We start from the raw sequence: 11805 nt of genomic DNA on the forward strand, positions 1-11805 counted from the left end.
AGGCTGAGCCACTGGGCCCTATATTACTCAAGGATCTTCATGAGACTTTTAAGGATCTTAGTGAGAATGTCAAAGATATGACAAAGGACTAATCAGAAATTAAGCCTACACTAACTGAAATAGAGAATAATTCACAGGAATTCATCAGTAGAGTAGAGAATTCAGGGAATCAAATCAACAATTTGGAATATGAGGAAGCAGCAAACAATCAGAAAAGAAAAAAAAGAATAATAAAAAAAAGAATATCATGTAAGAAGCCTCTGGGACAATTTCAAGGGTACTAACATTCACATTATGGGGGTGCTAGAAGGAGAAAAGAGAGAGAAAGATGTTGAAAACCTATTTGAAGAAATAATGACAGAAAACTTCCCCTTCCTGGATAAAAACATAGAAATAGAATTAGAATTACAAGTTCAGGAACACAGAGAAACTTAAACAAGAGGAACACAAAAAGGCCCACACCAAGACATATCATCATTAAAATGCCAAGGGTTTAAGACAAAGTGAGAATGTTAAAAGCCGTAAGATTACCTGCAAGGGAGTGCTCATATGACTGTGAGTTGATTTCTTAACAGAAACTTTGCAGGCCAGAAGAGAGTGGCAAGAGATATTCAAAGTGATGAATAGTAAGGACCTAAAACCAACATCACTCTTCCCAGCAAAGCTCTCATTTAGAATTGAGGATCAGATAAAGAGATTTACAAATAAGAAAAAAGCTAAAGAAGTTCATCACCACCAAAGCAGTATTACATGAAATGTTGAAGGGTATTCTTTAAGAGGAAGAAGTAGAAGAAAAAGAAGAATTAGAAGAATTAGAAGAATTGAAGAAGAAGAAGAAGAAGAAGAAGAGGAAGAAGAAGAAGAAGAAGAAGAAGAAGAAGAAGAAGAAGAAGAAGAAGAAGAAGAGATAAAGTTATGAAAAATAAAATGGCAACAAATACATATCTATCAACAATTGAACCTAAAAATCAAAATAAATCAATAAGAAATGTAATGAACAAAATAAACGGTGAATAAAATAGAATCAGACCTATGGAAGCATGGACCAGACTGATGAATTTCAGAGGGAAGGGGGAGGGAAGAGTGGAAAGAGATTAACCAAAGATCTTACCTATGGACACAGACAGTAGGGTGGTAAAGGCCTGGGGAGGGGCAGGAATTGGGTAGAGATGGACAAAGGGTAGAAAAGGGGGATATCTGTAAGATTTTTAACAATAAAGATTTTTTTTAAAATGGGAGAGGAAAATGGAACCCAGGTCTTTGGCATACAGAAATATCTAAAGAGCAGTATGCTAGAAAGACTAGGTAAGTCTTAAGCAACAGAGGGGCCAAGAAGGGGAAGAAGATAGCAGATGGGAAATTCACACACACCAAACAAAAACAAACAACAAAAACAATAACAATAACAAAATAACCAAGAGAATGTTTATGATAGTTTGTTCAGGTTGCAGAAAACCTAAAAGGTAATTTTCACAACATTAAAGGAAATTTAAATATTAGATAGATGAGGAAGTCCTTCTAATTTTAAATACTAGTAAATCCTGTGTTATCTGACTAGATAAAATACAGAGATACAGATTCTATGGTCTCTTGTTCACATTCTTTTACCTGATCAAGTTTGGGTGCATCCTGTACTGCATATTTACATGCTGGACTGTAGTGAAACAAGCATACATGGGAAGCCTGATCAGAGAACAAGTTATTGACAGCATTTCCTCTAAGATTTTCATGGAAGTTGGAGAAAGTGTTAGGAAAAAAAAAGATGATTTTGAACATTAAGTAAATAGTACATAAGGAGAAATCACCCATCATTCTATCTCCTAGGCCCGTGGTCGGCAAACTGCGGCTCGCAAGCCACATGTGGCTCTTTGGCCCCTTGAGTGTGGCTCTTCCTAAGTTTTAGGAGTACCCTAATTAAGTTAATAACAATATACCTACCTATAGAGTTTAAGTTTAAATAATTTGGCTCTCAAAAGAAATTTCAATCATTGTACTATTGATATTTGGCTCTGTTGACTAATGAGTTTGCTGACCATTGTAGACTAGGCAATGAGTGTCATAGAGAGAAGATAACATTCAACATTGCATTTGTATTAGCATAATAGACATACACCTACAGGACTTTTTGGTATAAGTATCCCAAAGCTATCCTATCAGATGTGAATCACTTATCTTCATATTATAGTGATAGCTAGGAGACAGACAAGGAGAGAAACTGAGCTGGATGAGTAGATAGGTAGATCCATTTTTAGAGAAAGAAGACTCAAAAGTCAAAGCATTGTGCTGTTGATGCCCTTGATTTGCTAAAAGTATACACAGGCTAAACAAAACACTGATTAAAACACTTAGACTAAGGTATGGTTACTACACAAAGTCATTCTCAACCTTTAATTTTGGAAAACCAATGTCAGCAATCTTTTAAAGTAGTCAGTGCTTGAATGTTCTTACTGAGTGCCTGCAACATTTCACTGAGACTCCCTAAAAAGAAGGCTTCTTTACATGATGCCAAAGCCAGTAATGTTTTCATGTGTTCTAGCCAACTTTGCTCCTTATAGACTAGGGAATATTCAAGTCACTCCATAAGCTCTTGGGAAAATGTCCAATAAATCTCCTTTTTAAATAGGTTTTTTATTGATTTTAGAGAGGAAGGGAGAGGGAGAGAGAGACAGCAACATCAATGATGAGAGAGAACCATTGATTGGGCTGCTTCTTGCAACCTCCACCCCCACAACTCCAGGGATGTGCCCTGATTGGGAATTGAACCTCCTGGTCCATGGGTCAACACTCAATCACTGAGCCACACTGGTTGGGCCAGTCATTCTTAAAAATATATATTTTATTGATTTTTTACAGAGATGAAGGGAGAGGGATAGAGAGTTAGAAACATTGATGAGAGAGAAACATCAATCAGCTGCCTCCTGCACACCCCCTACTAGGGATATTCCCACAACCAAGGTACATGCCCTTGACCAGAATTGAACCTGGGACCCTTGAGTCCACAGGCTGATGCTCAATCCACTGAGCCAAACCAGTCAGGGCTGGCCAATCATTCTTAATGTGGATATGTTTGAAAAGCCAGATATCAAAATCAAAATAATATCTAGGCAGAATATCTACACTAATAAAAGACAAAGATGCTTATTCCCACAACCAAGGTCCATGCCCTTGACCAGAATTGAACCTGGGACCCTTGAGTCCACAGGCTGATGCTCAATCCACTGAGCCAAACCAGTCAGGGCTGGCCAATCATTCTTAATGTGGATATGTTTGAAAAGCCAGATATCAAAATCAAAATAATATCTAGGCAGAATATCTACACTAATAAAAGACAAAGATGCTAATTGGCCATACCTTTTTGATGCCCCAAGCCATGCCCACAGCCAATTAGAGCAACTATATGCAAATTAACCCAACCAAGATGGCAGCCGGCAGCCATGGAGCTGGAGCAAGCAGGAGGCTTGGTTGCCCCAATGATGGAGGAAGCCAAGCTTAGGCCTGCTTTCTGCTGGGAAGTGGACATCCCCCAAGGCTTCCCAGGCTGCCAGAGGGATGTCTGACTGCCAGCTTAGGCCTGATCCCCCAGGGAGCGGGCCTAAGCCAGCAGCTGGTCATCTCCGGAGGGTTTCCAGACTGTGCACAAATTTTTGTGCACTGGGCCTCTAGTATTTATATAAATAAGGAATACTTTTATTTACCAAGAAGAGCCATTATTTAAGATAACCAGCCTATGAATGAAATTAATGAAAAAGAATTTCCAACGGAGAATCAATGAAGAGTGAACATTTAATTACAGAAAGAGTAAAAATGAGACCAATTGAGGTGACCATGCCTGTGTACTACAAACCTGGTGCTGTGCATTTAGCACAGTTGTATCATCATTTTGAAATTGATATTATCAATCGTGTGTATTATGATTATGTTATGCCAAGGCGGTTTGCTAAAGCATTTTTAGGATTTATTTCATTTAATCTTTATAATGAACTTAGTATAGATTATTTATATTATTCTTATTTTATACATGAAGAAATTGAAGCAAGATAATTAGGTAAATTGCCCACAACACAAGGGAAAAGACAGAGCTAGTAATCAGAAACAGATGGGCAGACTCTAAGAGTCTGTAATTTTAACCACTATGCTATTATTCATACCTTGAATGACTCAATATGCTAATTCAGTTCTTATCAAAGTTAAATAATGTACAAACCTCTTATTAGAAGAAAAAATTGTGTGAGAATCTCTATTTTGAGAAGCAATGACTTTAAGACCTTAAAGTCACATTCTGTAAGAGAAGTTGTTATGTACTAACGTTTGTGTGTCCATCCCCTATCCACTCCTCCCTAAGTCATCTATTGAAGCTTCAACTTCCAATGTGGCCATATTTGGAGATGGGGTCTCAAAGGAAGGAATTAAATGCACAGAAAAAAGGTCATGTGAGGATACAGGGAGAAGATGAGTCTTAGGTCTGATCAAATGATTGAATCAATACCACCTTCCCTGGGAACTGACCTTTAGACCCCTTTACAACTGACATTCCCTTTTGCTTAGTTCACATTCCACTTGCTGAGACCATTATCCTTCCTCTGCTAATTTTCCCAGGATCCAGATCCACCCTGACAATTCTACCCCAGAAGAAGCCCACCTAGAGTCCTTTAAAACTCTGACTCCCCATCCCTGGGGTCTGGTGCCATTTTGGGGCTCAGTCCATCTGGCATACAGATGACCTAATAAATTTATAATCCCTTTCCACTTTGGCTTGTGTATTCCTACTTTGGTGACCCTAACATTGGTGCTGAAAACCAGGAGAGTTCGTTCCATGGGGAAGGAGAGCCATTACCCCAGCTTCAGTCACCCCAAGTTTGCTATTTAGAGAGCAGTACACAGCAGCAGCAGCTCATCCTGGGCTTACCTCTGAATCCTACTTGGATGACATAATCACCAGCCTCGATTAAGCCTCTCTACCTTACAGGCCCTCCTGAAACAGCCAAGGAGGACTCTGGATGGGGAACTTCTCATTCTCTATTGCTTATCCTCCATTCACATCTGCCAATATTCTCCAGGTGAGTGACATTCCACAACTTCCCTCATCTGGAGTCTTCTGCCCAGTCGTTTTCACTGACTTTTCAAAAGTCCTCTCATCTTGAAAGTCCTAGCACTAGTCCAGAAGACTCCTCAGCTATTTGGCTTTGGGACTTCTGGACAGGGGACACCCAGTGTGGAAGGTCATCCCTCATGTCTCATGGTGATTTGTTTAGCAGTGGGGATGCCTGATAAACAAATCAGTCACCTTTGAATTTGTGTTCTGTCACTTACCTTCCCCATATTTATGGGACATACTTATTCTCCTTATCATGGGAAAAACTCCCTCTGAACCCCCTAAAATGACCCCTCTAGGCTGTCTCCTTAAAACTCTTGACTGCCTTAGATTCACAGGGGAGATCAGGTCCAAGTTCCTCCATAATATAAACTAGATAATAAGTCCCAATGGCCTAAAAATAAGACTTTCAATTTTAACACATTGTGCAATTTAGGTAATTGCTGTCACTACGATGGAAAATGGTCAGAGATTCGCTACATGCAGGTCTTTTTTTATTCTTCAGTCTTTACCCTCTCTCTGTCAGTCCTGCTCTACCAATCAGATCCTTCTCCTTCACCCAAAACATCATACCCCTAACACTTCTGATTCTGAATCTACTTTTGACCCAGCAGACTAAGGACCTCCATCCCTTTATGCTCCTCTCCTTCACCTGCAGTAGATTCCCCAAATCAAGACTCTCCTAACCAGAAACCACTTTCTCCCCAGCCCCTGAGAGCCCAAATCCCAAGAACTAAAGTTCCAATACAGACTTTTCCCCTCCTAACACTTGCTCCCGGGCCACCCAAAGACCACCTTCATCAACAGCCACTTCTATTCCCATGTCCATTCTACCCCTGAGGGTGGTAGCAGGAACTGATAGTCTTATGGGTACAAGTCCCATTTTCCATGTCTGACTTTGCACAGATTGAGGTGTCTCAGGTCTTTTTTCACTGACCTGACCACCTTTACTAAGGAATTTGAGTATCTAATCCAGTTCTATGACCTGACCTGACCTCGCACGACATCTATGACATCCTGCCCTCCTCTCTAACCCCAGAGGATAAGGAGAGCAACTGGATAGCAGGACCATGCCAATCCCTCCATAGACAGGACAAGGCAGCCAACCCAGTTGGTGCTTACATGGTCCCCCAAACTGACTCAGGATGAGACTGTAAGTTAATTCTCCAGGGCACTAGCTCCATAGCCATATAATAACCTCATTAGTGGACTCAAAAAGGCTGCCCATTAAGCAGTGAACTATGGATAAACTTAATTAAATCACTCAGGGCCCTGATTAAAACCCAGCTCTCTTCCTTTCCCACCTCACAGAGGCCTTACAGAAATTTATCACCTTAGACTCCACTTCCCCTTCTTCTGAACACCCATTTTACATATCCTAACCAGCCCCTGACATATACTGCAATCTTTGAAAAATAGACACAGGTCCACAAACCCCTCAAAAGACCTCATTAACCTGGCCTTTAATGTCTTTAATAATAAAGATGAGGAGGCCCAAGTCCAAAAGCAAAGGCAAGATCAGGCCAAGGCTGAGGCTCAGAAGGAGGCCTTTTAACTCCTAGCCACAGCTCTCATGAACCCCAAACCAAGTGCCGATCCTTCAACTAAGGGTAAGTCAGGGGCTAAGCCTCCTCCAAATCCATGCTTCAAATGCAACAAGGAAGGACACTAGGCCACATCCTGCCAAACCCACCCCAACATGGGCCTTGCCTGAAGTATGGAAGGGAAGGCCACTGGAAATCAGACTGTAGTCTGGCCCCTCCAGGTCAGACCTCAGCAAGGTCACCCTCTGGATCTGGTTTGGAGGTCCCAGACCTTCTGGGACTGGCAACTGAAGACTGAAGCTTCCCAGACCCTGACAAGGCCCCACAGACTTACATCACCAGGACAGAGCCTCGGGTAATGATTGTGGTGGCAGGTAAGCCATTCTCCTTTTTAACTGTCACTAGGGTCATTCATTCTGCCCTCCCTGAATTTGCTGAGACCCTTGTTCCCTCTTCAGTCTCCATTATAGGGGTTGAAGGATTAGTTTCACAGCCATTAGCCACCTCACCTCTACTCTGCATCTTACTAAACACACGCTTTATCCACCCTTTTCTCCTTCTACCTTGGTGACTGACTGGGGCTACCTTAGATCCGTTCATAACACCCAGTTGTCCTGAACCATAGTTACCTACCTCAGTTTAACTCTTACCTCACAAAGTGGAGCAATTATCTGAGACCATAAATGTATTATCTCCTCCATGACTGTCCCCTCTGCTAGACAAGAAATACTCTCTTTTCTTGAGCTCACTGGATACTCTGGCCTTTGTGTTCCCAACTTTAGTCTTTTCACAAAGCCCCTCTCTGACATGAAGGGACCTCTCATTGAGCCTTTAGATCCAAAGGCCAGCATTTTCACCCCTTTAATACTCTGAAAACTACTCTCACCTCAGAACCTTCTCGCCTGCCCTTCCCAAAGAACAACTTTTTTTATTGAAAACCTGCAAATGCTTACTTAACAATCCTGCTACTATCAGAACCAGAACGCATTATCACTCAAACCTTAGCATGTTATCTCTAAGGAAAAATGTGACAGTTTTAAGGACAGGAAACTGCAGTTCTAGAACAAGCTGAAGAGCCTGCTCCCTCCTCCCCACCTTTTCTCCAGCCTCATAGGCCTATACATAATTTCCCAAAGTCCTCAGTAACTTTAAGGCTTTGAAGCATTGCTGAGTTAAATCATAAACATCTAAATATTTTAAAATAACATAGAATACTGAAACATTGATTGTTAGACAAGTTTTAAATTCACCTACTCTTAGCTTTTATTACAGAAGTTCTCTTGTACTGTGTTGAAGATATATTTTCTTGAAAGTAAGAGAGTGTTTAAAGTGTGTTCATTAATGTCAATCTAAGAAATGCTGGTTGTTTACTTTTGGGCTAAAGCTGGTTATTTGTGAATGGGTAGAAAGGTTTGTGAAAGTCTTAGAAAAGTTTGTCCAGTGAATCAGGAACTGATTATTCCTGACATCTGAAGGGACCCCTTCTCTCTTACTAAGTTAAAGCATCTCCACCCAGGCTCTCTCTTGTTGCTTACATCCTTTATTTCTACCACTCATTCACAGTCCTTGACACTATCATTGAAAACCTCAACAGGTCTTCCTGCTTGGTATTTAGGAACTCTCTCCCCTTTTCAAGCCTTCTTAAAAGTCATTTACTGCAGAAGACACCAAGTTAGGAATGATCCTGTAAGACAGGGAAATAACAAAGCAGACCAGGAGGCCAAGGCAGTGGCTCAGAGGAAGCCTCCATCTCCCCAACTCTTAGCTAAACCTCATATAACTCCCAAACACACTCCAGAGGAACTTCAGTCCCTATTAGCTCTTGGGGCTACGCAGGAAGGTCCATGGCTACAATTTGAGGGAAAATATATTCTTCACCAGGGATAGACCTGTAATATCTTACAGGCTATTCACTATTCCCTACATATAGGATACAGAATGCTTTTACAGCTCCTAAAACCCCTCATCACATGTCCTAGCCTAGCCTCCCTACTACAAGATATCACCAAAACCTGTTTTACTTTTTATTCAGTATCTCCCCAAGGACAGGTTAGACCTTTCTTATCTACCCACCAGGCATGATGCCAAATCCCTGGACACTGACCTCATTCACATGCCCCCTACTAAAAAAACCAAATATCTCTTAACCCTAGTAGATACCTTCTCAGGCTGGATAGAAGCATTCCCCACTACATCTGAAAAGTCCATTGAGGTCACTCAAACTCTCATTCAGTATATCATTCCCAGATTGAGCCTACCCACATCATTACAATCAGATTAGATAATGGACCTGCTTTCATATCTCAAATAACTCTACAGGTCTCCTCGGAAGCCAATGGTTATTTCCTACAGGCAGTCCATTTTACCTCTTATCCAACTATCTAGGCCATAGGCTTCAACTTCTTCTTTCCTTCCCTTTTGCTGTTCCCTTGGATAATAGCCCATTCTACTGTCCCCACCCACTTTCACTACAATAGAATCTCAATCACTCATCTGTCACCTCTTATCAGTAGCACCATGGTGAGTATGCTTTTGATTTGGAGCTTGGAACCTGAAAAAGGAACCTCATACCCTTTAATTCACCTCTTCTCCTTACACCTTTCAGCTTGTCTCCATGATCAAAGATTTTTTTTGTCCTCTGTGGGGAAAACACATACATCCGCTTCCCAACCAACTGAACAGGAAACTGTACTCTTATCTATCTCTCACCCAATATATGTAGTTCCTAATAATCAGTCTTTACCCAACCCTGTAACCCATCATATCCAATACAAAAGAGCAGCCCAGATAATCCCTTTCCTCATAACCCTCAGTAACTCAGCAGGTGTTGAGACTGGCATAGGGGGCTTAACCAACGCTCTATCATAGTTTGAAATCCTGTCTTAGGATCTACAAGAAAGCCTAGATGATATTGCCAAAAGTTTAGTTCAAATTCAGGATCAGATAGACTCATAAGCAGCTATCACTTTCCAAAATCAGAGAGGACTAGACCTCCTAACTGCAGAGAAAGAAGGCCTATGCCTCTTTCTGGAGGAAGAATGTTGTTTTTATGTCAATCAGTCTAGCCTAGTCAGAGATGCCACCCAAAAATTAACAGAAAGGCTGAAAAGATTAGAGAACATCAATCAAATTCATGGGATTACTGACTAAAGAATATAAATTGGTATACCTGGCTATTTCCCTTTATAGGACCATTAACATTCCAATTCCTCATCCTTGTTTTGGTCCATGTATTCTGTTCCATTTTTCATCTTTACTTCAAGACCACTTTGGAGCTTTCACCAACCAGTCTCTCAGGGAAGTCATGCTGCTGCAACCCCTCTCTCCAACCATGAAGAATTTATACAGTGTTCCAGCCGACTGCAATCAAAGTCCATCCCCTAATTATCTCAACATTCCCCCTCCTCAGCAGGATCTCCCAGGGCCTTGCTACTGGCAGAGTATGAAAGCAAGTCAGCATGAGAAAGCCTAAAACCAGACCTAAAGCGCTCAGACCTGGAAGCAGGCCTGATCAAATAATTGAGTCAATGCCCCTCCCCTGGGAACTGACCTTTAGACCACTTCACAACAGACATTCCCTTTCACTTAGACCACATTCCACTTGCTAAGACCATTATCCTTCTTCTAACTTTCTCAGGATCTGGATCTTCCCAGAGAATTCTCCACCCAGAAAAAGCCTGCCTAGAGTCCTTTAAAAATCCCTGAATCCCCATCCCTAGGTGCTGGCATCATTTTGAGGCTCAGCCCATCTAGTATCCAGATGACCTAATAAATTTATAAACCCTTAACACTTTGGCATTGTGTATTCCTCCTTCAGTGACTCTAACAGTGACCATCTGTAAGTAAGGAGAAAAGCTCTCACTAGAAATAAAATCATTTAGCTGCCACCTTAATCTTGATGTTCTAGCCTCTAGAGCTATCCTATCTAATAATACAGAAACACGGTAATTAGCCATACCTCCGCTAGCCTTCCCATTGGCTAATCAGCAGGATATGCAAATTAACTGCTAACCAAGATGGCGGCCTGCAGCCAGGCAGATTGAAGCGAAGAGGAGGCTTGCTTGCTTCAGTGACAGAGGAATGCAATGTTCCCCACCTGCCTTGCTGGCCTCTGAGCTTGCAGTTTAAGAAATACTGTTACAAATATACTCAGAACTGGAGCCAAGCCTCAGAGCTAAAGCTGGCCCAGAATAAAAAAGAAAAGAAAAAAAGGGCAGGTTGGGAGCTTTAGTCACCCACCAGCCTGAAAATGGCACTCAGCCCCTCACCCAGACTGGCCAGGCACCCCAGTGGGGACCCCCACCCTGAAGGGGGTATGACCAGCTGCAAACAGCCATCATCCTCTCATCCAGGCTGTCCAGGAAACCCAGTGGGGGCACCTACCCTGATCCAGCACACCCTTCAGGGCAAACCAGCCGGCCCCCACCTATGCACCAGGCCTCTATCCTATATAGTAAAAGAGTAATATGCCTCCCAGCACTGGGATCAGCGAAGCAGCCAGGCCTCCTAGCACTGGGATCAGCAGAGCTGCGAGGCCTCCCGGCACCAGGATCAGCGTGACAGGGGGCAGCAACAAAAACCCCTGACTGCCCTGCGGCTCTGTGTGTGACAGGGGACGGGGCCACAACCTCCCTATCTGCCCTGCTCTGTTCGTGACAGGGTAAGGCACCCCAACCCCCCGATCGGCCCTGCTCTGTGCCTGATAGGGGGAAGCTCCCCAACACCCTGATCGCCCTGCGGCTCTGTGGGTGACTGAGTGTGGTGCCCCAATCCCCTGATCTGCCATGCTCTGTGTGTGACAGGGAGTGGTGCCCCAACCCCCACCCCCACGGGCCCTGCTGTGTGTGACAGGGTAGAGCCATAACCTCCCCATCAGCCCTGCCCTGAGTGTGACACTGGCGGTGCCCCAACCCCCCGATTGGCCCTGCTCTGTAGGTGATAGAGGGCGGCGCACCAACCCCCTGATCTACCCTGCTCTGTGTGTGACAGGGGGGAGCGTCTCAACCCCCTGATCGGCCCTGCTTTGTGAGTGACAGGGGGGAGCTTCCCAACCCCCTGATTGTCCCTCCTCTGTGTGTGACAGGGTATGAAGCCCCAACCCCCCTGATGGGCCCTTGTCTGTGCATGACAGGGGGAAGCATCCCAACCCCCTGATTGGCCCTGCTCTGT

The sequence above is a fragment of the Myotis davidii genome, unplaced genomic scaffold (genome assembly GCF_000327345.1).
Source record: "Myotis davidii unplaced genomic scaffold, ASM32734v1 scaffold24, whole genome shotgun sequence".
NCBI lineage: Eukaryota > Metazoa > Chordata > Mammalia > Chiroptera > Vespertilionidae > Myotis > Myotis davidii.